At 31.3% G+C, this 26338-nt stretch overlaps 1 non-coding gene and 1 pseudogene across 1 annotated transcript; one reads left to right on the top strand and one right to left on the bottom strand.

The window, feature by feature from the left end:
• The first annotated feature begins 14479 nt into the window (after positions 1-14479).
• LOC111615993 lies at positions 14480-25577 on the top strand (annotated as a pseudogene).
• LOC111616004 lies at positions 21039-21157 on the bottom strand. Its single transcript, XR_002755174.1, has one exon. It is a non-coding gene; the product is annotated as a 5S ribosomal RNA (ribosomal RNA).
• Positions 25578-26338: the final 761 nt, after the last annotated feature.

Genomic DNA, 26338 nt, shown 5'->3' with positions numbered 1-26338 from the left:
CTAAAATATAAATGAAAGGAATTGAAAATCATAGTGAGAGAGCATTGTAATCTTTGTGTGGATTGATTTCAACTACAGTGGTTAGTTCTGTGGCATTCCACCATGTTATATATATAATAATTTTGTATAGTTTTCTTTCTTTGTCTATCCTTTCCAGAATGTTCTTTATTTAACTCTTTCACCTTGGATGGTGATGACTAATCCTGAGAACAAAAGAAAGAAATGATGCTCTGAGGCCTATGTTGGGATAACAAGGGTCATTCTTGGTGGGGACTTCGATAGGACTGGACTCACAAAGTGTGCCCTCTAGTGCTTTTTGGCAGCATATAGAGATGGAAGAAGACCTAAGAAAGATTATTGAAAACTTCAGTCAAGAAGGATCTTTGAAACACCAAGACCATCATTCAGGAAAATTTAATAAGAACAAGGACCATCCATTGACCCAAGGAAGAAAAGCTCTGGAAATTCGCCTCTCCAAGATCACCATTGAAAACTGGGTACCCACTTTCCTCTATCCTTACTCTATTTCCTGTTGCAGTCTACTTACTCCTTCCTACTTAGATTTAGTTAGTTGTAAGCATCTAGTTGTAGTTTGTTGTATATTTGTTGTAAATGTATTGTATTCGGTAATTTGCAGTGTCGTGATAATAGAGTCAACAACAACCTGTTATATCAAGATTTGTATGGCTCAGGTTATATACAGGTAATCCCCGTATGACACGGGAGTTACGTTCCAAAAAATTGCTGTGTTATGTGAATCCATGTTATAGGAAACAAAGAACTAGTGTGAAAAGGGGGTTAGGTTCCAAAAATTAAAAAAAACATGCTGTTAAATCTTTATTTAAATTGGATTTATTATTCATTTTTTTCATAGATAAAATACTTATTTATTATTTAAGTAAATATTTTACCAGAGGATTATTCATCCTATATGATGATCTCAGCATGAGNTTTTATTTTTAAATAATTTATCTTCATAAATTAAGTAAAAAAATATAAAAAATAGTTACCATCATTGTCAAATACTGACATATCTGAAAAACACATCCTTCCAAAATTTAATTTATTTCATTCAGATAACTAGTCTTAATTTGTACAAATCTTTGCTTACATACATGTAAAATCATAATCACACTATACACTGTATCGTCATTATAATCTCTATTGATATTAATAGTATAAAGCTGTCTTTATTATATTAATCAGGGCTGTGGAGTCGCGTAAAAATCTACCAACTCCGACTTTTCCTTACCATCCGACTTCGACTCTGACTCAGTTTCATATACATAACAATTTGGTAAGTAAAAGGGAGTCGGAGTCGGCGGATTTTTTGACGACTCCGACTCCACAGCCCTGATATTAATGTAAGCAAACTTCAGTCATCAAAGAAATTACAAGGAAATAATTAAAATTGAAATTATAGTGATTATACTAATCCATAACACATACAAACACATATAAAAAGCTATAAAATAGAAATCAATGATAAATTTTCTAATGTATTTATAATTTAGTCATTCATTTCTATAGATATTAATATAATTTTCCAGTTAAAATTTTTTTATTAAAAATGGTTTGTTATTCATTTTTTGGAAGTCTTTGAATGTTGGGTTTTTAATTTCATTCTGTATTGAGATACATTTGAATTTTCTTTTTAATTGCAGAGCATCCTTAACAAAGTCATAACTTGGAGTTGATGATCAACAGTTTTTAAAACTTCCATTTTTTCAGACGAGGTCATACTAAACAAACGTCCGAAGCAGTGACTCACATCATTATCAAAATACGTTTTGTTAAAAATTTAATTTTTTTTGTATGTTTAAATGTATGTAATTCTATTTCTTCTTCTAATTGTAATTTATTATTGACTTATTCTAAACTAACATTTAAACTATTACCATCTGATTATTAAAAATGATCATCAAATATATCTGAATCTTTTTATTGGCAATATTGTTACTTTTTGTATACTTTTATGATAAATAATTCTCATAGTTTTACTTGAAGTTTTTTGGGATTTAGATTCTACAAATCTTAATCATATTTTCTTTTTACTTTGTTTTATTTTATATGCTTTTTTACTAATTACCTTACACTTCAAACACTTCTTCCAGCAGATAGTTTCTTCAGCATATAGACTTTCCCCTCTTCAGGTACAAGAACAAGTTTATTTGATCTTTTGAATTCCAATCAGTGAGAGATGGTTGAGTTTCTACACAACTGAAAAAAATTTTTTTAAAAGCTGATGATCAATACCATTCAATTTGGATTCAATATATTTGAAAATTTGATTCAGATTCAAAACATACAAAAACATTTCAAATAATAAATGTTCATAGTTAAAGTTAGATGGCAGCAAAAAAGACTATACATAACTAAAATATTTCTTCATAGCCATCCTCATCCCTTACATAACATATTAGCATACATGCTGCTGCATAAAGCCTGCAAACTTATTTAATTAACCAAATACCTAAATATGGTCACCAGTGCTGTAACTAGGCAGGTGCAACAGGTGCACCCGCACAGGGCCCACTTGGAAGGGGAGCCCAAAATGCATGCATTTGTTTTATTGCACAGGGCACAGAAATGACTAGTTACGGCACTGGCGGTCACTTTTCAGGCCAAAAACATTAGTTTCTTCAGCATACAATCTGTTATAAGTAACATTTGAAGCATAAATTATTATTTATAGTTCCATCTTCTGTGTGCTTTGCTTTCTTACTAAATGAAGTAAGAAAATATATCAAAAAACATGGAAGTCTCTTACAATTTTATACTTTTGTATGAAGTTTTTATACAAATTTTTACAATTAAATAAAATAGACTCAATTAAATCCAATAATAAATTTTATTATTGGTCTGTTGGTTTCTGCTGGGTGTGAAAATCAATTGAAACCAATAAAATATCTATTCACATTGATTTTTATTGGTATAAATGTTTTCTTATTATAAGTTTTTATTGGAAAGATCAGACAATAGAAATTCTAGTGGTAATATATGTCAATAAAATTTTTATTATGACCAGTGATGTAATTAAAGAGAATAAATGAGAAAATATTAAAATAAATATTAAGTGTTCTTAATGTTGTCTATTTTCTTTGTCTAACATTTTGATAATTAAGAAATCATTGCTTGTTTCAGGAAGCCAACATCTATTAAATATTTATTAATAATAAACACTGACTTCATAAAAATAACTGTGATTTCTTTATTTATTTACAAAATTGGTGCCAAGTTTCATAACTTTTTATAATTAATAAGTACTTTTATTATATACACAACTGATTAACTCACTATGTAAACTACACACACACACACACAAAATAAATTACCTAACATTGAGCATTTTTGAGAAACTAATCATTTAGTTTTGAGAAAAAACTAAAAATTTTTTAAATCTTATTTTTACTGATAGATTAATATTTACTTTTTACATCTTAGTAATTTCAGTTTTTTTCTTCTCACAATAATAAGTTGGATGCTTGATGTCTTGGTTGTAACATGAATTGTTAATTCTCTTTCTACCCAATAGTTATTGTTATTATGAAATATTTAGTCTATTTTCAATGCATTGGACTAACAGATACTACTCGTCCAATGAAATTGTTGGTCGAATAGCTTCTATGGGTCTAAATCAGCACATAAAGCAATAGAAAATTTTAACAAAGTTGAATTCTTAATTGGTTCTATGCTGCTGGCTAGAGTGGATACTTTTTAAACAAAGAATAACTATAGGATTTCTCAAGAATAACTATAGATAACTTAGCTGTATGAACTAAATTAAATATCTGATTTGAAAAATTAAATTATATTTTTATTTCTTATGAATTGTTTTTGATATTTTGTAACTTTGACATACAAAATTTTCATTTTAACTATAGCAGAGGAATTTCAATTTGACATCATCTCAATAACTAAGCAATTAAACAAAATATTTCAAGAATATAAAATTTACCAAAATTTTTTGTAAGGTAATAGTTTACAGCTTACTTTTTATTTTTTAAAAATTTATGTCATCACAAATATTAATTATAAAATTCTCTAAAACCACATAACCGAGGACAATGATTTATATATAAAGGTGCCTTGAATTTTGGAAATTCAATCCAAAAGTCAATTTTGGTATAACTCATCCTTCCATATATTTTCAGCTGACAAAACTTTTAAGATATATGGTGACATTTTCTACCAATTTTGGGGTTTTGATAAAATCAAAATCATTTGTAAAAATTAATTTTTATTGTTTATTTTCTGTTTAATCAGTGAACTAATGTGTTGTAGCACATTCACTGTAAACACAAGTAAAAAACGTCTCTACTTTAGCAAGATATAATTTTTCTTTCTATCTCTCTGGAAGTGAAACTCCTTTCGACTTTTAACTTTTGTACATACTTTTAGGAACATATTATAAGCAATCTCCAACATTCAGAGATTTTGATGTTTAGGTTAAACTTAACTTTATCTGCCACTAGTGTTCTTTAGTCAATTCAGACTCCGAATGTTTCGACTCAATTAGTTAATGACTTGTGTACTTTCATTATAAAATTACAATTAAAAATGTCTTCAGGAAAAAGTCGTTTTATGTATGAATATGACATTTTAAAATTATTAAATAATAAACCAAGAATTTGTAGAAGCATTTTACTTGTTACAACATGGAGAGCTATCATGGCATTTAGAATTATAAAGTAATCCTGATGACTTGCAAGCGCACTTCTTCGTTAGGCATTTTTTTAAGCAGTTGTACTTCTTGAAACCTTGTCCTCTGGTCAAAGACAATTTTGCGACAACTTCTCGAAGACTTACTTCTTTACCTTTAATTTAACCCTTTCTGACTCATTTTCAACAATGCTTTCTTCCTTGTCCTGTTCGATTGCATTTTTGACGTTATTATTTTGTTCCGTATTGTCTTACGAATGCAACAACTTCTCTAAATCTTCTTCAGATCTTATAACTCTAATCATATCACTAGGGATTGCTGAAGTTGCAAGGCCCATTTTCATTGGACAACCAAACATTGCTTCGTAGGGGGAACATTTGATTCCCTCGTGATACGCTCTATTCTTCATTGCCTGAATGAATCTTAAACCCTCTGACCACTTTGATAACTGATTGGTTTCCATCCACGTACTGAACATATTTTCTATGTCTTGATTAGCATGCTCCGCTGATCCTTGACTTTGGCTATGTCTTGCCTTTCCATGTACGATTTTTACATCCGGCCACATGGAGCATAAACTCTCAATAACTTGGTTAGAGAATTTCGACCATTATCGGAATAAAGGATGCTCGACGCTCCAAAAGTGGTGAAAATATCCAAAAGATGGTATGCAACTTCTACGGTGCGTTTAGTTTGAAGCGCACGATAGATCACAGATTTGGTAAGATGGTCTTGGTAAACTAAAATAAATTTATAATTTCCATCTGGGGTAGTTTGTAGATATATTAGATCAACCTGACAGCGTGAGTTCATTTCACTGTGAAGTATAGGTCTGACAACAATGCCCTTTTTCAAAGTCTTCTGTTTCTTTTGGCAAGGTTGACATAGCTTCAAATATGTCATAGTAGCCTCAACTGTTACATTTTTATACTTGCAGTTACATTCCTTAAGCATCTGTGTCCCTCCACCGTGGCCAACAGCAACACGCGTTTCTTCGAGAATATTGAATAAGTCCTCGTAACAAATGTAATACCTTATTTCTCCATCCTCCTCCTTCATAGGTGCAATTAGTTTTTCTTCGCTGCCTATAGTCAAAATGTCGTAACGCTTTATACGCCTGTAATGAACAGCTTGTTTCTTTTTCATGTTCTTTGCAGCTTTTACTTCCTCGAAACACTTTGCGTATTTGTCCCTATTAAATGAAAGTTATTATCTTTCTTGCTTGCAACGAGCTCGTCCATTATTTCATAAAATCTCCGTTTCATACTCATCTTGATTCATAAATAACTTTTAGACAACGAAATCTCAAACAAGATTAGAATTAACGTGCGTGTTCTAACATGTCAAACGATGAAGTGTGGCAAGTGAAGGTGGTGACGCGGTGCGGTGCAGAAAGCGGGGACTATTTTTTCAACATTTACCATGTATCTGAGGTAAAACCTAAGATATACCGAGTAAATTCTGGTAAAAGTTCGAAATTAGCGATGATCGCAGAACATTTCGGACTTTTACAACAAAGACTTGGTAAATCTTAGGTTTTACTGGAAGATCTTAGGATTTACCATAGTTCGAGCATTTACAGTAACATATATATATAATTTGTTTATACAATTTTCTTCAACTTATTGACTTGAAAATTGTTAGATAAAAAATAATATATAAAACAATAATGCCTTGTCTCTAATCTTAATATCTAAATTATTTGAAAATTTATCCATTGTAGCTTAGACAATTGTTGATATTAAATAATGATAAAGTTTTATAAAATTTAAAACATGCTTATATTAGAAAACAAAGAATATATCATCAATTTTAGTTGAATAGCTTTGCATATGATTATTACTAAAGTAACTTTTTATACTATAGAGATTTTGTTTAAATTTTTTAAAAGATGAAAGCTATCAAAAATTCTTATGATTAAACAAAGTTAAACAGATTAATACAAATTTCAATTTGTACAGGGTGTTTTTTTTTAAAGGTATACAAATTTAAAATGAAATAAAACACATAAAAATAATGTTAATGGCCATGGTGTTGGCTTTATTTAAAAGATAATTTTATGTCATTAGTGTTTAAACATGATTTCGGGCATATGGGCACCATGGTTGGCTTGAATGAAGCGCAATCAGGAAAAACAATTTTTGACCACTTTATTGAGCAACTGGGGCCGTTTATTGGCAATAACACGGCGAATGTTGACTTTCAAGTGGTCCAACGTCTGTGGTTTATCAGCATAGACTAGTGACTTCACATATGACTTCACATATCCTCAAAGAAAGTAATTCATAGGTGTGAGATCACACGATTGTGGAAGCCAGTTCACAGGTCCATTACGCAAAATTATGCGCTCATTGGATGTTTCCTGCAATAAATTGATGGTGTCACATGCTGTGTGGCATGTTGCACCATCTTGTTGAAACCAAAGCTCTGCCACATCAATACCATTCAACTGAGGAATGAAGAAGTCAGCAATCATGGCTCCAAAGCGCTCTCCATTGATGGTAACATTCTAGCCGGCATCATCTTTAAAGAAATATGGGCCTATGATTCCACCTGCCCATAAAGCACACCAGTGACTTTTAATGGATGTAAGTTACTCAACATTTGCCGTGTTATTGCCGATATACGACCCCAGTTGCTCAATAAAGTGGTTGAAAATTGATCTTCTCGATTGTGCTTCATTCAAGCCAGCCATGGCACCCATATGCCTGAAATCACATTTAAACACTAATGGCATAAAATTTTTATTTAAATAAAGCCAACACTATGGCCATTAACATTATTTTTACGTGTTATTTCATTTTAAATTTGTATACCTCTAAAAAAACACCTTATATTAATCAAATTGGACTTGTTTCATTTTTGTTAATTTTTGTTTTATTTTTATTATAAAACAAAATCTTAGATATTCTGGACCCTCAACAAATAGGGATTTAATTTTAAAGTCATCGTTATACTTTTTTTACAAGTTGATTTGAGAAGTGTCACTAGTTTTTACAATTTTGTATACTGGATATACAGTAATTAATGATAGTATTGTTGTTGTTGTGATTGTCGACTTTAGGTGGAGTTTTTCAACTTTGATATGTTTATTTTAAATTAATAGTCTGTTAATAACAGTTATAATTATTAAAATGTATAGTATCACATTTATTTCATTGGAAAGATTTAGTAAGATAATTTTTCAGATGAGAAATATTTCTAATTTCATAAAACAAGGAAAGCATTTCCATGAAACCTATTTCATATATTTCATACTCATAAGTAATATAAAATTATAATTTTTGCATTTTTGAAAAAGTGGTAAAAATAATTGTTGTAACACTTATGATTATTTCTTTATCAGCAACAATTCAATTAAATGTATTATTATCAGTAATAATAGCATAATCATCATATACATAAAGTGACTTAGTATGAATATGACATTTTAAAATTATTAAATAATNGTAAAATACAGTTTAAATTTCTTTATCATGATTATTATTATTATTATTATTATTGTAAACCTAAAAGATTAAATAATATATAAACTAAAAAAACACATAAATATAACATTTAATAAAAATAAGATTTCACCAAAGTCACAGATCTAAATTCTAATAATCTATTGATAGATTCCCTAATACAGATACAGACATATTATCATCCTTCTTTAATTATAGTATAAATGCATTCTAACATCCATGCATGCAAATAAATATAGTGTGACAATAATGAACATGTATTTTGTTTTCTATTTCTGTTTCTAAAATCTATTACATTTGAAGAATCAGACGATAACTGATGTCAGTCATGAGACGTCTCATTAGGGTTTGATTCTGACTGGAATAATAATTATATAAATTTATTAAATTACAAATAAATGTGATAAAGAATTCCTGTTGTTTTATCATTATCATCTTAATTATTGTAAATAGCAACTTTTGTCTTACAAAAAAATTATTTATAATGACTGTCATTATAATTATTTTGATTCTTTGGTATTAATAAATAATACATTAATTTTGAAACTAATTCATAAAAGTTAAATTTATTAATTACAACAAACTATAGTAATTTAATACATTAAAAATTGAATGATTGAAATTTAATAAAGAATATTTGCTTCACAAAAAGAAATTCTTCTTTTAAGACATAAAAAAATTTAAATATCAGTTTTGGAAAGAAATACCTCTATTATTAGTCTTAAAGATTTTATTGTAAACTTTCTATTTTAATTTTTAAAAATTATTTAGCCTTTGGATGTTAAATATTGTTAAACAATACACTAGTTAATATGGTGAGGGATGAGTTTACAAGCTCATCCCTCACCATATTGCAGAGAGAAAGATCAACTGTAGAAAACTAAGAGAAGTACCTAATAGATGAGAGAGAGAAGTTTGTCATAACTCTTGATAAAATGTGGGTATACCTGTCTGACACAAACAAAATTCAAGTGATATACAAGTATCTCTCATACAACATAGTATTCCTACAACATGGTTTCACTCTAACATGATTCAAGAATTGGAGACATCCTCACACAAAATGTCACAATTTTTCAAATTTAAACACTGTCATTCGATATTTTTTTTTATTCAAACAAGCATGCATGTTATCTTTTATTTGCCTATGGATTTTAGAATATTGAAATTTTCAATCTTGTTTCATGCCTTTCATCTGGTTTTCTTTAATGAGGACTGATTGTAAAAAAAAATTCATGACAGTGGTCCATGGGATTCAAAATTGTGAGTTTAATGGTCTATGAGGTCAGAAAGGTTGGCAACTGCTATGGAATAGAAGAGAAAAATGAGGAGAAACTATCAGTAAAGTTCCCAAAAAGATATGAATAAATGCCATCTTTAATATATTAGATACACTCATCCACACACAAAATGATAAAGACAATGCTATTGATTCCATTTCAAGAAATATTTTTTAAATTTCTTAAAAAACAAAAAGACAAGTATCATATTTTTTCAAAAAACTCTATTTTATTATTTTGTAACTATGTACTGTATACAGTGTGTAAAGAATTTGTCAGAAAAGTTATTAATCCTAAATAAGTAACATCCTAATTAAGAAAATACTGAGAATTTGGTCCTGAAATTCATTAATTAAGATTTTTCCTGTAATATGATTCTGTAATGTTCACACATTCATAATTAAAATGTCATTTTATTTTTATATTAAAAAAGGTTCATAATGGTAAAATACATTTTTGAAATATATATAGTTATAAATTAATTATTTAATGTGCTTTATTAAATTACCTAAATTTTTCAATAAGCTGCATAAGATGGACTCATTGGTGATGTGGGAGAAGTTGCTGATGGAATAATACTAGTTCCTTGTGCAGAGTCACCTCTTTGCCAAGCTTTAAACTTCAAAAATGCATCAGCTCCATAAAGACCAGTTCCAACAAATCCAAAGAACTGAAATATAAAATTTAATTTTTTATATAACATTTAAGATATAATTTGATAAACTTTTTCATTGTAAAAGAACACACTAATTTTTAACAAATACATTTCTAGAAATGTATTATTGTTCCCAGGCAGATTTTGAAATAACATCTCTCCTAAATGTACTTGTAATGAAATTTTCATCTCTTCAATTGTGTAAGGAAAGTGAACAGATTGAACATATTAAAAAGTCCATACACAATTTTACTAATTTAATGGTTAAAATGATTTTAACTAGCTAAGGCAGAATTTTCTTAATGAAAATTTTTGAATTCATTTATGATCTGTGATGTAGCTAGCTTTGAATAAAATATATATAGTTCTATAAATAAAAAAATATATTTTATGTTAATTATTATACACAAAATAAACAATATTTTTATCTTTTGTCATTAAAATTTTAATGCTGAAAGACAGTATTGTTTATTTTGCATATACAGTTCAACATTACAAAATATTTTCAGAATATATGAGAAAATCTCTCTGTTTTAATTTTTTGCTTACAATCTACAGCAATTTTTCATAATATCAATAAATGGCTCTAAGATCATTTTACTTTGTCAAGAGTGTTCTTAACACAATAACACGGCATCCAATCACATTTTGTTTATATGTAGGGCTGATGGACCCATTCACTTCTATTTGTGAATGGAATGTATTATTACATGTTTACATGTCTGTCAGTCCTCTAATAAACATCTCCAAGCTGATCTTTTAGTTTAAAACATATTTTAAACAAACAACTTAAGCTAAGCATAGATGACAACAATAGCATCTAACTGACAGCTTGACCAAGATGACAAAATTTTCATGACAGCCAGACTCTTTTCACTGTTGATATAGTGAAAATTCATTCCAGTTAACAATCCAGAAAGTTCTTATAGAAACATTACTAAAATATAAATGAAAGGAATTGAAAATCATAGTGAGAGAGCATTGTAATCTTTGTGTGGATTGATTTCAACTACAGTGGTTAGTTCTGTGGCATTCCACCATGTTATATATATAATAATTTTGTATAGTTTTCTTTCTTTGTCTATCCTTTCCAGAATGTTCTTTATTTAACTCTTTCACCTTGGATGGTGATGACTAATCCTGAGAACAAAAGAAAGAAATGATGCTCTGAGGCCTATGTTGGGATAACAAGGGTCATTCTTGGTGGGGACTTCGATAGGACTGGACTCACAAAGTGTGCCCTCTAGTGCTTTTTGGCAGCATATAGAGATGGAAGAAGACCTAAGAAAGATTATTGAAAACTTCAGTCAAGAAGGATCTTTGAAACACCAAGACCATCATTCAGGAAAATTTAATAAGAACAAGGACCATCCATTGACCCAAGGAAGAAAAGCTCTGGAAATTCGCCTCTCCAAGATCACCATTGAAAACTGGGTACCCACTTTCCTCTATCCTTACTCTATTTCCTGTTGCAGTCTACTTACTCCTTCCTACTTAGATTTAGTTAGTTGTAAGCATCTAGTTGTAGTTTGTTGTATATTTGTTGTAAATGTATTGTATTCGGTAATTTGCAGTGTCGTGATAATAGAGTCAACAACAACCTGTTATATCAAGATTTGTATGGCTCAGGTTATATACAGGTAATCCCCGTATGACACGGGAGTTACGTTCCAAAAAATTGCTGTGTTATGTGAATCCATGTTATAGGAAACAAAGAACTAGTGTGAAAAGGGGGTTAGGTTCCAAAAATTAAAAAAAACATGCTGTTAAATCTTTATTTAAATTGGATTTATTATTCATTTTTTTCATAGATAAAATACTTATTTATTATTTAAGTAAATATTTTACCAGAGGATTATTCATCCTATATGATGATCTCAGCATGAGCATCATCAACTGGTAACAGTTTTTGGGTGCATCGTTAATAGTGGTCACTCTGCAATGGAAGTGCGCTGCTGTTTGTAGGCATTTAGGAACGACGGTGAAAGAAAGATGGTGGCGCCCACACTAGCGATAGTATTGTGATGCAGAAATCTATAATTCTAAAATATGAGCTTTTAGAGGCAAAAGAAGGGTTCCAATTGTAAAATTTAACTATTAAATGGATTATTTGCTGAAAGAGCATTCAAAGTAGCAATGAAAAAAATTAGAATGCTCACGCAGATATATATAAGAATGCACCCTTTATTACATTTCATGTTGTACGAGGGTTTTACCCAATTCTCGAACCGTGTTAGAGTGAACCCGTGCTATAAAAGCACCGTGTTATACGGGGATGTTCCCAATTCTCAAACTGTTAGAGTGAATCCGTGGTATAGAAGTGCTGTGTTATATGGGAGTTACCTGTATTTGTGTATTGAGACTGAGAGGAGCTGGTATTCCAAGGAATTGATTTATTGTACACAAAATAAAGATATTAATCTTATAATGTATCTTTGTAACTCATTTCGCACCTATCATTACAGTTCATCCTTGCTAATCTGCTGAATTTATCAATACACCTTTAACAGTAGTGAAGTGAAGTTGAAGGAACACTAATGCTTTTGATTTAGTTAACAGGCCATCTTCAAGTGTGGACAGATGAAAGAGGAATGTTAGTTTTGTAAATTTTTTGTCCAATGGAGATTATATTATTATTTTTGGGCAGACTGTCTTTTGTTTAATAAGGAATGTTAGTGTCAATTAGCAAGGAAGATGGGTATTGTATCCTTAACTACTATGAAAAAGAACAAGTTCACAATTCTTTACAATTGTCTTTATTGCACTTCTTTTACCTAAGACACTGGCCAGACAAAGGACCAGGGTCCTTTGTTAGCCATTTTTTTATATCTCCATACCCCAAGGCAATAGTGTTGCCAAACATACAAACTCTGAGGCAATGCTTTTGCCAGTACATAACAGTAACAATGTCACTTTTATACAATGCTGGAGAGGTGAGTATGAAATTTGTAACTACACTATTACCAATATATATTTAAACAGCAGAAACACGTATTTCCTCTCATTGCCTAACATCTGCTTAGTCTTTTGCAACTGTCATAGTCCACTTTCCCTTGCTTGTTGCTTATAATCAATGCACTTTTAATAGTGGATGAAGTTAATGGAACATTAATGTTTTTGACCCTGTTAACAGCCATTTTCAGAAATGGACAGATGGAAGTGAATGTTAGTATCAATTAGGAAGAAAGAAAGATGGGGTAGAGTAAACAATACTCTATCACATCTTTCTTCCTAATTGATACTAACATTCACTTCCATCTGTCCATTTCTGAAAATGGCTGTTAACAGGATGAAAAAAAATTAATGTTTCTTTAACTTCATCCACTATTAAAAGTGCATTGATTATAAACAAACTAAATACTGTTGAATTATTGTTAATTTTTATTTGTAATAAATTTGAGATTAGAATGATAATTCTAGACCAAACAGCTCTGTAGAAAATTAGGCTGTACCAAAAGTGAAACTGAATTGAAGTTAAGCATGAATAAATGAGCAAGTTATTATTATATAGAGGGCATTTATTGCCCATTACAGTTTTATAAACAATTGTTTAGCAGTTTCCTCAAATGGCACAGCACATCTTCAAAGATACTAGCATGTTTTTCTTAGCAGCTCACTTAATATTCTACTTCTTTTAACATGCTGAAGGAATTATAGTTATTGTTTTTTGAACCTTTTTTTTCTTAGGTTGTGTCAATAACTTGCAAGTAATTAATAGCGGATCTTTTCATTGTGCATTTGAAACTCTTAGTTTATATATTTTTCTAATATTCTTAATATTAGAAAAATATTCCAATAGTTCCAATTACTCATAATATGAACTTTGTAATAGAGCTTTGAAAGCCAAATTAATCAACCAGATAGATTCAGATAAATCTTAGAAATGGTTTAAGTTATATTTTCCCTACAAGCAGACATTAGGAATTGTATTAAAAATAATCTTAATTTTTCCTTATAAAATTACTATATTTTGACATTTTAATTACAGTATAACTAATGATTTTTGTTAAAAATTTATTGTTATGTAACTAATACATAAAATATCTCTCATTCAGCATACCTGATTGCTATGTATTGCAGCACCATCTCTGGCAATTCTTAAATGTATATAGTTGGTCACGTGCCTGCACACCACATTCAGTTCTGTACCATTTCTTGTTCAATAAAGACGTGCTTGTTTACTTGTTCATAAGAATCCGTCTCCATCCTTCTTAATCTAATTCCGACAACTATACATACCAATTCTGGCGACAAGGTGGATTAAAGACAGTATTCTTGAATAAAATTGAAGAAATAGACTAACGTTTATTTTTTTCTTGGCAAAGTCAACATGTGCCTTCAGCTAGACTTTGAACCTTCGATCCGTAAGTTACCGAACTGCTTATTATCATTGTTTTCTTTCCTTTATTTGGAAATGGCAAATGTGATTAACGTTAATCTGTATAACGTAAATAGGGATTGGGATGAATATGTGGAACAATTGGAAGAATTCTTTATAGCATCTAATATCACTGACAATAGAAAAATGCGACCGGTGGCTTATAAATTGTTAAGAAATCTTTGTCAACCTGATAAACCTTCTTCGAAGACATTTTCTGACTTAAAAAGTATAATGAGATCTCATAAAAATAAATCAGTTAGTATAATTTCCGAGAGAGCAAACTTTACTCGCTGGGTACAGAAAGAAGGAGAATCAATTAATGATTTCATAGTTGGGTTAAAATCATTAAGCGAAAAGTGTGATTTTGGAGATTCCCTTGCATCACATTTAAGAGATCAATTTGTGTTGGGCTTGTACGACCTAGGATTCATTCAAATCTATTTGCTAAAAATGAGTCAGAATTAGACCTCCAGAAAGCAATCAATTATGCTATTGCTATGGAACAAGCTCTGATTGATGCAGGTCATTTCAATAAATTGCCACTCGAAAACGATTGTTTTAAAATTCGTTCCACAAAATTCTCTAACAGAAAGAAGTAGTTTAGTGAGAATAGTTCTAGAGATAAAACTAAGTTCGAAACAAAGAAAACCATTACTTACATTTGTAAATCTTGTGGAAGCAAAGATCATTCCTGTGAGAATTGTATATTTAGAACATTTACCTGTAATAAATGTGGCATACCTGGTCATATTGCAAGGGTTTGTGGAAAAACTAAACATCCTCATGTGAGCATACACCAACTATCTCGTACCAACAAAGATTTGAATGATTATTCAGAGATAGATAATTCAACTTAAATCTTTTCAATATTCAAGATGCCTCCACACCAGTTCCACCTATTATTCTCACTCTATCTATTAATAAGAAGAACATTAGTTTTGAAGTTGATACTGGCTCCCCACTTTCCATCATTTCTGAATCCACTTTCAACAGAGACTTATCATCCTTTTCTTTACATGAGTCTAAACATTTTCTTTGCACATATGGAAATTTCAAGTTGAATGTATTAGGATTTATTATAGTACCAGTTCTTTACAATCGTTCTTGCCATAAACTTCGCCTTTATGTGGTTCATCATGGTAATGCTGATCTCATTGGAAGAGACTAGATTCGAGAGTTAAAGCTCTCGTGTAAAATCAATAGTATTACTCCCAGGATTTCATATACAAACTCTAATCTGCTTACTCTACTAGACATATTCTTCTGTATTTTCTGAAGGCATTGGATATTCTAAATCAATATTCCTTCATTTAACCTTAAAACCAGATGCACATCCTATTTTTCTGAAGCCAAGGACAGTTCCTTTTTCCCTCAGGGATAAAGTTGAAGCAGAGTTATCTAGGTTAGAAAAGGCTGGAGTAATTTCTAAGATTGCTCCACAGTGCTTGGGCCACACTATAATTCCAGTAGTTAAAAATGATGGTAGTTTAAGATAGATGGACTTTTCAATCTAACCTTGAATAAGATGTTACAAATAGATGTCCATCCAATACCTCGTTTGGAAGAAATCTCTATGAAACTACTTGGAGGTGAGAAGTTCTCTATCTTTGACTTAAGTGATGCCTATAACCAATTCCAATTGGACGACGAAAGTAAAAATTTAGTGGTTATCAATACTCATCTTAGATTGTATAAGTGCAATCATCTTTTATATGGTATTGCATCTGCCCCTGCTTTATTTCAAAGAGCTATGAAAAAATTATTCTCTACATTTCCGAAAACGTAACCATATTTTGATGACTTGGTTACTTCTGGTACAAATCATTCAGACCACTTGAGTAATATTGAATGGATCCTATCCATTTGTGAAACAGAAGGAATCAAACTAAATAAACAAAAGTTCAAATTCTTACAAGATTCTGTAAAATTCTTAGGATTTGAGATTTCAAAACAAGGAATTGCTCCTTTATCCTCAAAACTGGATCCTATATTAAAAGCTCATAAGCCTCGTAATGTTCATTCTCTACGCTCGTTTCTAGGTATGTTGAACTATTATTCTAAATTTGTACCTAAACTGTCTACTTACCTACACCCTCTTTACAAACTCTTATGTAAAGGATGTTCTTGGGTCTGGACAAAAGAACACGAATCTGCCTTTCAAAGTGTAAAAAACTCATTAAAAAAAGCTAAACTTCTCATACACTATGATCCTAACAAAGAATTATACTTGGCTACAGACACTTCTCAATTTGGTGTCGGTGCTGTTCTTTTCCATATTATTGACAATGTAAAACGTCCTATTTCATTTGCTAATGCTTTATTTTCGCCTGCTCAATGTCAATATTCTCAGACAGAGAAAGAGGCACTATCTATTATTTTTGGTATTAAGAAATTTAGACAATATCTTCTTGGTTGCCATTTTATCCTAGAAACAGACCATAAGCCCTTACTTGCAATTTTCGGTGATAAAAGAGGACAGAATGAGATTGTAGTTGCTAGACTACAAAGATGGAGCATCATACTGAATGATTAAAATTATACAATTAAGTATATCTCTTCCTCAACTAATATCATAGCTGACGGCCTTTCCAGAAATACTACTAATGATTTATTCATAGAAGATTTTAGTAACTCAATTCCAAGTTCATTGTTTAATTTGCAATTTGATTCCCTTCCTTTTACCAATAGTGCTTTTATAGAAGCCTCTCATACAGATAAACTTTTCAATGTTTTGCATAAGTGCATCAGGAATAATTGGCATCAGATAAATACAACTGTTAAGCCCTTCTTAAATTCAAGGATTCCCTTTCTCTAGAAGGAAACTTAATATTTATGGGTGATAGAATATTCGTTCCTGAGAAATTTTGCAGAAATGTTCTCATTGAATTACATTCTGGACATCAAGGTATCGTTAAATCGAAAATGTTAGCAAGATCAATTGTTTGGTGGCCAGGCATTGATAGTGATCTAGAACGAATAGTGAAAGAATGTATTTTATGTCAGTCATACCATCGAAATCCTCCCTCTACTAATACTTTAAGATGGCCAATTCCTGAAGAACCTTGGAGTAGAGTGCATATCGACTTTGCTGGACCTTTCCTTGGAAAAATGTTTCTAATAGGTATTGATGCAAAAACTAAATATCCTGAAATTCAAATAATGCAATCCACAGATTCTTCCACTACTATTCTGGCACTTAGATCTTGGTTTAGTCGTCATGGCCTTCCTTTACATGTTCATTCTGATAATGGCCCTCAATTCACATCTCGTGAATTCAGAATGTTTTTAACACAGAACGGAATTCGTCAGACATTCTCTCCGCTGTACCATCCTGCAACTAATGGAGCAGTTGAAGGATTTATCAAAATGTTTAAATCGCCTTTAAAAAATTAAGTCATGAAAAGGATTTAATGACATCCCTCCTCCAATTCCTTACTTCAAATCGTACTACTCCTCACTGGTAAAACACCTAGTGAGATGCTATTCAACAGAAAACTTCGCTCAAGACTAGGTTTGTTGCACCCTTTAACCTTATCGGATAACAACGTAGTTCGTCCACAGTGTTCATTTATGATAGGAGACACAATTTTTGCTCGTGACTTTTGTTCTAAAGAATGTTGGATTGCTGGTAAAGTTATTGAGAAACTTTCACCTGTTACATATAACATTGAGCTTCCTAATGGTTCCATATGGAAGTGTCATATTGATGAACTGAGATCTCGATCATCCGCATCCCTTGAATCTCAAGGTGCTTCATTCTTTCCTCTTCAGCTGTGGTGGGAAGAAGAAAATAATCCAATAGTTGAAAATATCCCCCAGAAAGACAACATGAAAAATTCATCATCAGATACTGCCTTAGCTTCAGACTCTTCTAATACTCAAGAGTCAAGTCGTAGACATCATAAAACTCCTACATACTTACAAGACTATGTTTGTAACTTCTCCTTAGGAGGGGATGATACTATGTATTGCAGGCAATTCTTAAATGTATATAGTTGGTAGTGTGCCAGTTCTGTACCGTTTCTTGTTCAATACAGACATGCTTGTTTACTTGTTCATAAGAATCCGTCTCCATCCTTCTTAATCTAATTCCGACGACTATACATACCACTGATGAACAAAAGACTTCAAAAGTTCCAAAACATTATTAATTAAAACAATGTGATTTATGATTTTTCTCACTCCATTAAAACATTACATATTTTGTTAGAAATGTTATTTGAAATGATAGCTATGACATTCTTGAGACATTTACTATCCCTGATTGAGAAAATCTAAATATAGATTAGAAATTAGGGCTAAAATTGCAATAGGTATAATATATAGAAAAAAGAAAAAACTTTTTTTGTAAAACAGTGTTATTTTGACTCAGAAAAAGTATATACTTTAATCAATAGGTTAATAAAAATGGTTTTAATTTCATTGACATAATATAATCTAATTTGTTTGTGTTTTTGTAAAATTATTGAACATTTCTAAAAATATTAATTTGAATGAAAGCTAAAAATATTCAAAATATAATTATATCAATAAGTTGTTTGATGTACATATAATTTCAAATCCAACAACTTAATTTGTTTAGAAGAAAAGATATTTTTTTCAAAGTTATTAAATATAAGGATTTCAGTTACTTACAGCAGCAGCAGCCCAAGCATCATCTTGACTTCCTTTTACAGACATTATTATAGCTGCAATTGCATAAAACAATGTCCAAACAGCACAATATCCAAATTCCTGTTTTAGAGAATGATAGTGTCAGAATTAATCATAATTTTTAAATAATATTATATAGAATGACANGGCCAATTCCTGAAGAACCTTGGAGTAGAGTGCATATCGACTTCGCTGGACCTTTCCTTGGAAAAATGTTTCTAATAGGTATTGATGCAAAAACTAAATATCCTGAAATTCAAATAATGCAATCCACAGATTCTTCTGCTACTATTCTGGCACTTAGATCTTGGTTTAGTCGTCATGGCCTTCCATTACATGTTCATTCTGATAATGGCCCTCAATTCACATCTCGTGAATTCGTTTTTAGCACAAAACGGAATTCGTCAGACATTCTCTCCGCCGTACCATCCTGCAACTAATGGAGCAGTTGAAGGATTTATCAAAACGTTTAAGTCATCCTTAAAAAATTAAGTCGTGAAAAGGATTTAATGACATCCCTCCTCCAATTCCTTACTTCATATCGTACTACTCCTCACTGTTCCTCCTCACTACTCCTACTGGTAAAACACCTAGTGAAATGCTATTCAACAGAAAACTTCGTTCAAGACTAGATTTGTTGCGCCCTTTAACCTTATCGGATAACAACGTAGTTCGTCCACAGCGTTCTTTCATGATAGGAGACACAATTTTTGCTCGTGACTTTTGTTCTAAAGAATATTGGGTTGCTAGTAAAGTTATTCAGAAACTTTCACCTGTTGAGCTTCCTGATGGTTCCATATGGAAACGTCATATTGATCAACTGAGATCTCGATCATCCGCATCCCTCGAATCTCAAGGTGCTTCATTCGTTCCTCTTCAGCTGTGGTGGGAAGAAGAAGAAAATAATCCTATAGTTGAAAATATTCCCCAGAAAGACAACATGAAAAATTCATCATTAGATACTGCCTTAACTTCAAATTCTTCTAATACTCAAGAGTCAAGTCGTAGACATCGTAAAACTCCTACATACTTACAAGACTATATGTTTGTAACTTCTCCTTAGGAGGGGATGATGCTATGTATCGCAGCGCCATCTATGGCAATTCAAATGTATATATTCAGTAGCACGCCTGCGCACTGCAGTCAGTTCTGCACCGTTATGTATTCAATAAAGACGTGTTGATTTAGCTGTTCATGAGAATCCGTTTCAATCCTTTTCGTAATCTAATTTCGACGTTAATACACACCAACTATCCTGTACAGAAGCGTAGCTTACGAGATGAGAAAGGCTATCGCATTCTCAACTTTTCGCTTCGAAAAGAGGGTCATTTAGTGTTGCTAAATTTTGTCGCTAGGTGGCGTCTTAACACCCCTATTCCGAGACAGACGTATACTAGCTAAGGCAGTATTCTCTGGCTAAAGTGTGTATCTGTCACGATTAAATTAACCATTATTTACTGTATTCTTAGTGATTANAGATATATGAGTTTATTAAAAGATTGTGGCCTGAAATTTACTGCAAACCAAAATTTTCGCTATGATAGTATTACTGTCGTTTCCCCCTATCTCTTGAATTGTATCCAGCGACTATATACAAATTCAATTTGATTCTAAACCTACATTATTATTTTAAATTTATGATTTCTCCCATTTTTATTTTTAGTAACTATAAATATTTATATATAATAGGCTATTGCTTCGTTTTGATGATAGCTGTTGTACACGTAATAAAGGCATTTTAACTCCCAGTGTGGATTTTTAATTGACAGAAGGTATGTTTACTGAGAATTTTTGAAGCAATGTATGGGAAGTGAGAGGTTATAGAAAATAAATGTTTGCCTGATGTAGTTTATTAATTAAAGAAAAATTACTGCGCGAAGTGATAAATTACATTACACAAAAAAAAACTACGTGAAAGAACGAAATAAAAAAAAAATAGTGACAGCAGCACCCGGTATTCCCAGGTCGTCTCCGTCCCAAGTACTGACCGGGCCCGACGCTGCTTGACTTCGGTGATCGGACGAGAACCGGTATTTTCAGCGTGGTATGGCCGCTGTCGAAAGAAAATTACCTTTACAGCATCACTTATGCATATTCGTATCCAATTCGCTCTTCGAATACTGCTTTCCGCTCTTCCCATCCCATTCCACGCGATTTACACTTTAAACCTGGTTTTTTCAAAGCGGTCGATAATACATTGAAAGAGATCGATGGAAAAAAGTTTAATTTAAAGTATCACATTGACGTGTCAGTCAATTTCACTAAATGACACTTATTCTAAATAGTAAAATGTATTATAATAAGTAATATTCCAAATAATACACAATCTAAAAATCACACTTTTATTCTCACATCGTCACAATACCTGGCTGCAATTTATTTATTTATTTTCTTCAAAATATATGAGCTCCACCTCAAATCGGTAGTGGCTTGCCCCTGTACATCATACTTTAACTCCTTTAATTAAGGGGACAATTTTTCAATTGAAATAACGTGACTTCCGCTTTGCATCGGAAGTTCGTACATAGTTAGTCCTGCTCCACCTAAAGTTTTCCATATCAGGAAGAGACGAGTGCCTCGTGTGCTCTGCCTTGTGGATGCCCATGATTACGTGAAAAAAGTAGGACGAATGCCAAACACAGAAGACACAGTGACATTGCACTCAAAAAAATAATTATCTGTGCAAAAAGTGGTTGGTTGAGAGTTTTGATACTTAGATAAATTCTGTGACAAGAAAACAAAGAAATAAAATCTTCAATTAAAAAGTTAACATGAGAAAACAGATGTATTGGCAAAAAATGTAAGTAAAATTATTAACACAAAATGAAACAAGACTAAATTCTTTATTTTACAATTTTCTAATCATTTCTATCATCTAACATACTGTATTTAGCAATAATGCCTGCTTTACATTTATAATTACACATTATCACCAAGACTTTGCTATTCAATTTTTTAATGTTTTATTTTTTCATAAGGGCCATTTCCACTGATTAGGTGGCGGATGTTGAATAAGAGGTTCCCACGGTTTCCATACAACCATCTTTCGTGCCAAAATCAACTCATTTTCAGCCTAGATAAATGTATAAAAATTAATTAAATTATNCGTATCTGTAATCAGTACATGATTATTATCGTTTCATTGATTTCTCAGACCTATTTGTCTTTAAAAAAATTTAACATTCTTCCAACTATTCCTCTGTCAAAAAACTTTTTTCTTCATTAATCATATTAACATTTTTGGTTTAAATTATGTTTTCGTTGTACAAATTAAAATATCTTTAGCTTAAAAATACATTTTTGTAATGATAATTCATAGATACAATGGCCCAATCTAAAAACAAAATAACTATTCATAATATCCAACAATTTTTTGATTATAAAAGCGTCTAAATATTAAGTACTGTTATACTAATTGCTGTAAAATGTAACACAGAAACAGACACAACATAACATTAGCTCGAAATTTTCTCTCATTGTTCTACAGATAATTTTTATATAGTCGGTGCTGAAAATGTATAACTGACAGAAATTTATGTACAAGGAAAAATTATCATTTTAATTTTAAATATAAACACTTTATATATATTCCTTTTTAAACCAACTTTCTGAGATAACTCGTGCAAGTTTCATAGCGTTACATGAAACTCGGTCGTTTGGGTCCTCCAAAAAAGTTTTATTTTTGAGGGGATTGTTAAATGTTTTTTAAGTCTGCAAATTTTTCCAAAAATTTTTTCCCGCGCGAAAAGATTTTATCGCGATTTTAATCTACCTTTAATGACGCACGATTAACGCATAATTGTTTTTAATGGGATTTTTTTAATCAAATTTCATTCATCGTTCTAAAGTTCTAGTAAATTTGTAAAATTACTTCTGTAAAGTTATTTAGAGCTAGTTTTTGATGTAAAAAACGACTTCCAATAGTTTTCAAATTTCTTTAATTAATAGATTTTATTATATTTACGTTTAATTAACTTGGGGAGGGGGTTGGGAATCACAATACAAAACATAATGTTTTAAAAATATTTTAAAACATACGGCCAGCTAATATTCACCCTACTTTAAACTTCTTTTCCTGAGACGTTTATGAGAATGTCCCGGAAATCCAACACCAGCTGTTCTAAAGGTCATCCAGCTGTAAACACAATGACTCATCTGTGTCACATTTCACAGAAAGGTGAGACAATGGAAAATAAAGTTTGAAGCTTTTTCTTCAAAATTAACGCATTTCTTCTGTTTTTTTTCAGTTTTAAGTATTTTTTTATGTTTAATTAAAAATTAACATTAAAAATTGCTGTGTACGCGAAAACATATTTTCACATCGGTAGTCAAGAAAGGCTAATTAAAAACCCCTTAACGCCCGACTGTTTTTAATTATGATGTAATTAAGCATAAAAAATACATAAAAAATACTAAAACTGAAAAAAACAAAAAAATGCATTAATTTTGAAGAAAAAACTTCAAATTTTATTTTCCTTTGTCTGGCTTTCTGTGAAATTTAACACAGATGAGTCGTTGTTTACACAGCTGGATGACCTTGAACACAGCTGGAGTCCGATTTTCCGGGACAATCTCATATACATCTCGGGAGGACAAGGGTTTAAAGTAGGGTGAATATGACCGACACGTATATTTTTAAATATTTTTAAAAAATTAAGATTTCAATTGTGATTTTTGACCCCCCTAATTAATTAAATTCATATAAAATAAAATATATTAATTTAAAAAATTTAAAAACTTGTGGAGATGGTTTTTGACATCAGAAAGCAGCTTTAAATAACTTTACTGAAGGAAAATCCATGCGCTACAACTTAGGAACCATGAAATAAATTTGATAAAAAACTCCCATTAAAAAACAATTAAGCCTTAATCAAGCGTTATCAAAGGCTCATTAAAATCGCAATGAAGTTTTTTCGCGCACACAAAAAATTTTGAAAAAATTTGGGGACCTAAAAAACATTCCAAAAATTGAAAAAAAAAATGTTGTCAAAAGTCGCCTTAACTACCGAATTTTACATAACGCTATGTAACCTTGACGAGTTCTCTCGTCAAAGGGCGTTAAGTTAAACAATTTCACTGTATTGTGTTACTTTAAGCACATTAGTTTATCAACAAATACCTACACATAAAGGACAATAGAAATTTATATGTTTGATTTAAATCGTATATTTTTTATTGCCTTTACTTTTATGCACATTTAATGAAGACATTTGCCTTATATAGAAGTGTTAGAAGAATACTGGTTGAGATTGAAACATTATATGCATAACGTTATGTGTATTCACTTCAGTCAGATTTGTTTGAAGTCAGCAGAAATCATTCAATACACTTTGAGTTTATTTTATTTTTAACATAANGACATCAAGGTATTGTTAAATCGAAAATGTTAGCAAGATCAATTGTTTGGTGGCCAGGCATTGATAGTGATCTAGAACGAACAGTGAAAGAATGTATTTTATGTCAGTCATACCATCGAAATCCTCCCTCTACCAATACTTTAAGATGGCCAATTCCTGAAGAACCTTGGAGTAGAGTGCATATCGACTTCGCTGGACCTTTCCTTGGAAAAATGTTTCTAATAGGTATTGATGCAAAAACTAAATATCCTGAAATTCAAATAATGCAATCCACAGATCCTTCTGCTACTATTCCGGCACTTAGATCTTGGTTTAGTCGTCATGGCCTTCCATTACATGTTTATTCTGATAATGGCCCTCAATTCACATCTCGTGAATTCAGAATGTTTTTAGCACAAAACGGAATTTGTCAGACATTCTCTCCGCCATACCATCCTGCAACTAATGGAGCAGTTGAAGGATTTATCAAAACGTTTAAGTCGTCCTTAAAAAAATTAAGTCGTGAAAAGGATTTAATGACATCCCTCCTCCAATTCCTTACTTCGTATCGTACTACTTCTCATTGTTCTACTGGTAAAACACCTAGTGAAATGCTATTCAACAGAAAACTTCGTTCAAGACTAGATTTGTTGCGCCCTTTAACCTTATCGGATAACAACGTAGTTCGTCCACAGCGTTCTTTCATGATAGGAGACACAATTTTTGCTCGTGACTTTTGTTCTAAAGATTATTGGGTTGCTGGTAAAGTTATTCAGAAACTTTCACCTGTTACCTATAACATTGAGCTCCCTGATGGTTCCATTTGGAAACGTCATATTGATCAACTGAGATCTCGATCATCCTCATCCCTCGAATCTCAAGGTGCTTCATTCGTTCCTCTTCAGCTGTGGTGGGAAGAAGAAAATAATCCTATAGTTGAAAATATTCCTCAGAAAGACAACATGAAAAATTCATCATCAGATACTGTCTTAACTTCAGACTCCTCTAGTACTCAAGAGTCAAGTCGTAGACATCGTAAAACTCCTAGATACTTACAAGACTATGTTTGTAACTTCTCCTTAGGAGGGGATGATGCTATGTATCGCAGCGCCATCTATGGCAGTTCAAATGTATATATGTAGTAGCGCGCCTGCGCACTGCAGAGTTCTGCACCGTTATGTACTTCAATAAAGACGTGTTGATTTAGCTGTTCATGAGAATCCGTTTCAATCCTTTTCGTAATCTAATTCCGACGTTAATACATACCAGAATTATTTATGTTAATGTTTACTCATTTATCTACCTTTGAAATGAATTTCGCTACTTCATATATTCCTATTTTTACATATTCCGAACTTGTTCTAAACAAAAAGAGAATTAATCAACAAATTTATAATTACAACATTTAAAACTTTCGAATGATGTGAAATTTAAAAATACTTTTAAAGTAACGTTCAATTTTATGTTATACAAAGTAAAACGTTACATATATTTCGATATTCGAAATGATTTATATCATATGTTGATAAACAGATTTTTCAGAACTGATATAGATCGTTTGAAAATACAGCAGAACGCTTTACAGATCTCTTTCCATGAGATTGTAAATAGTTAAATGATGAAATTCTAAAGTAAACAAAAGATGAAGGTCTTCCAAAGAATAAGTTAAACAAGTTATACAGTTATGTGGGAGAAGTAAATGAGCTGGACTACATACAACGCTATGTTGGATGAAGTCGTGTCAGAAGACGTTTTGCTTGCAAAATTAGAAGATGCACAAAAGTATTGTGATAGCTATATTACTAAGAAACGCGTGAGGATTACTAAATTCGGAGGTTTAGACAAAATCGATATTGAATCAGATCATAATTCTGCTGGTTCTGCAGCTAAATGTAAATGATAA

This window comes from Centruroides sculpturatus, unplaced genomic scaffold (assembly GCF_000671375.1).
Source record: "Centruroides sculpturatus isolate CEXI.00-Female unplaced genomic scaffold, Cexi_2.0 scaffold530, whole genome shotgun sequence".
Classification (NCBI taxonomy): Eukaryota; Metazoa; Arthropoda; class Arachnida; order Scorpiones; family Buthidae; genus Centruroides; species Centruroides sculpturatus.
Note: the sequence above shows the minus strand (reverse complement) of the source record. Positions and strands in the feature narration are given on the sequence as shown.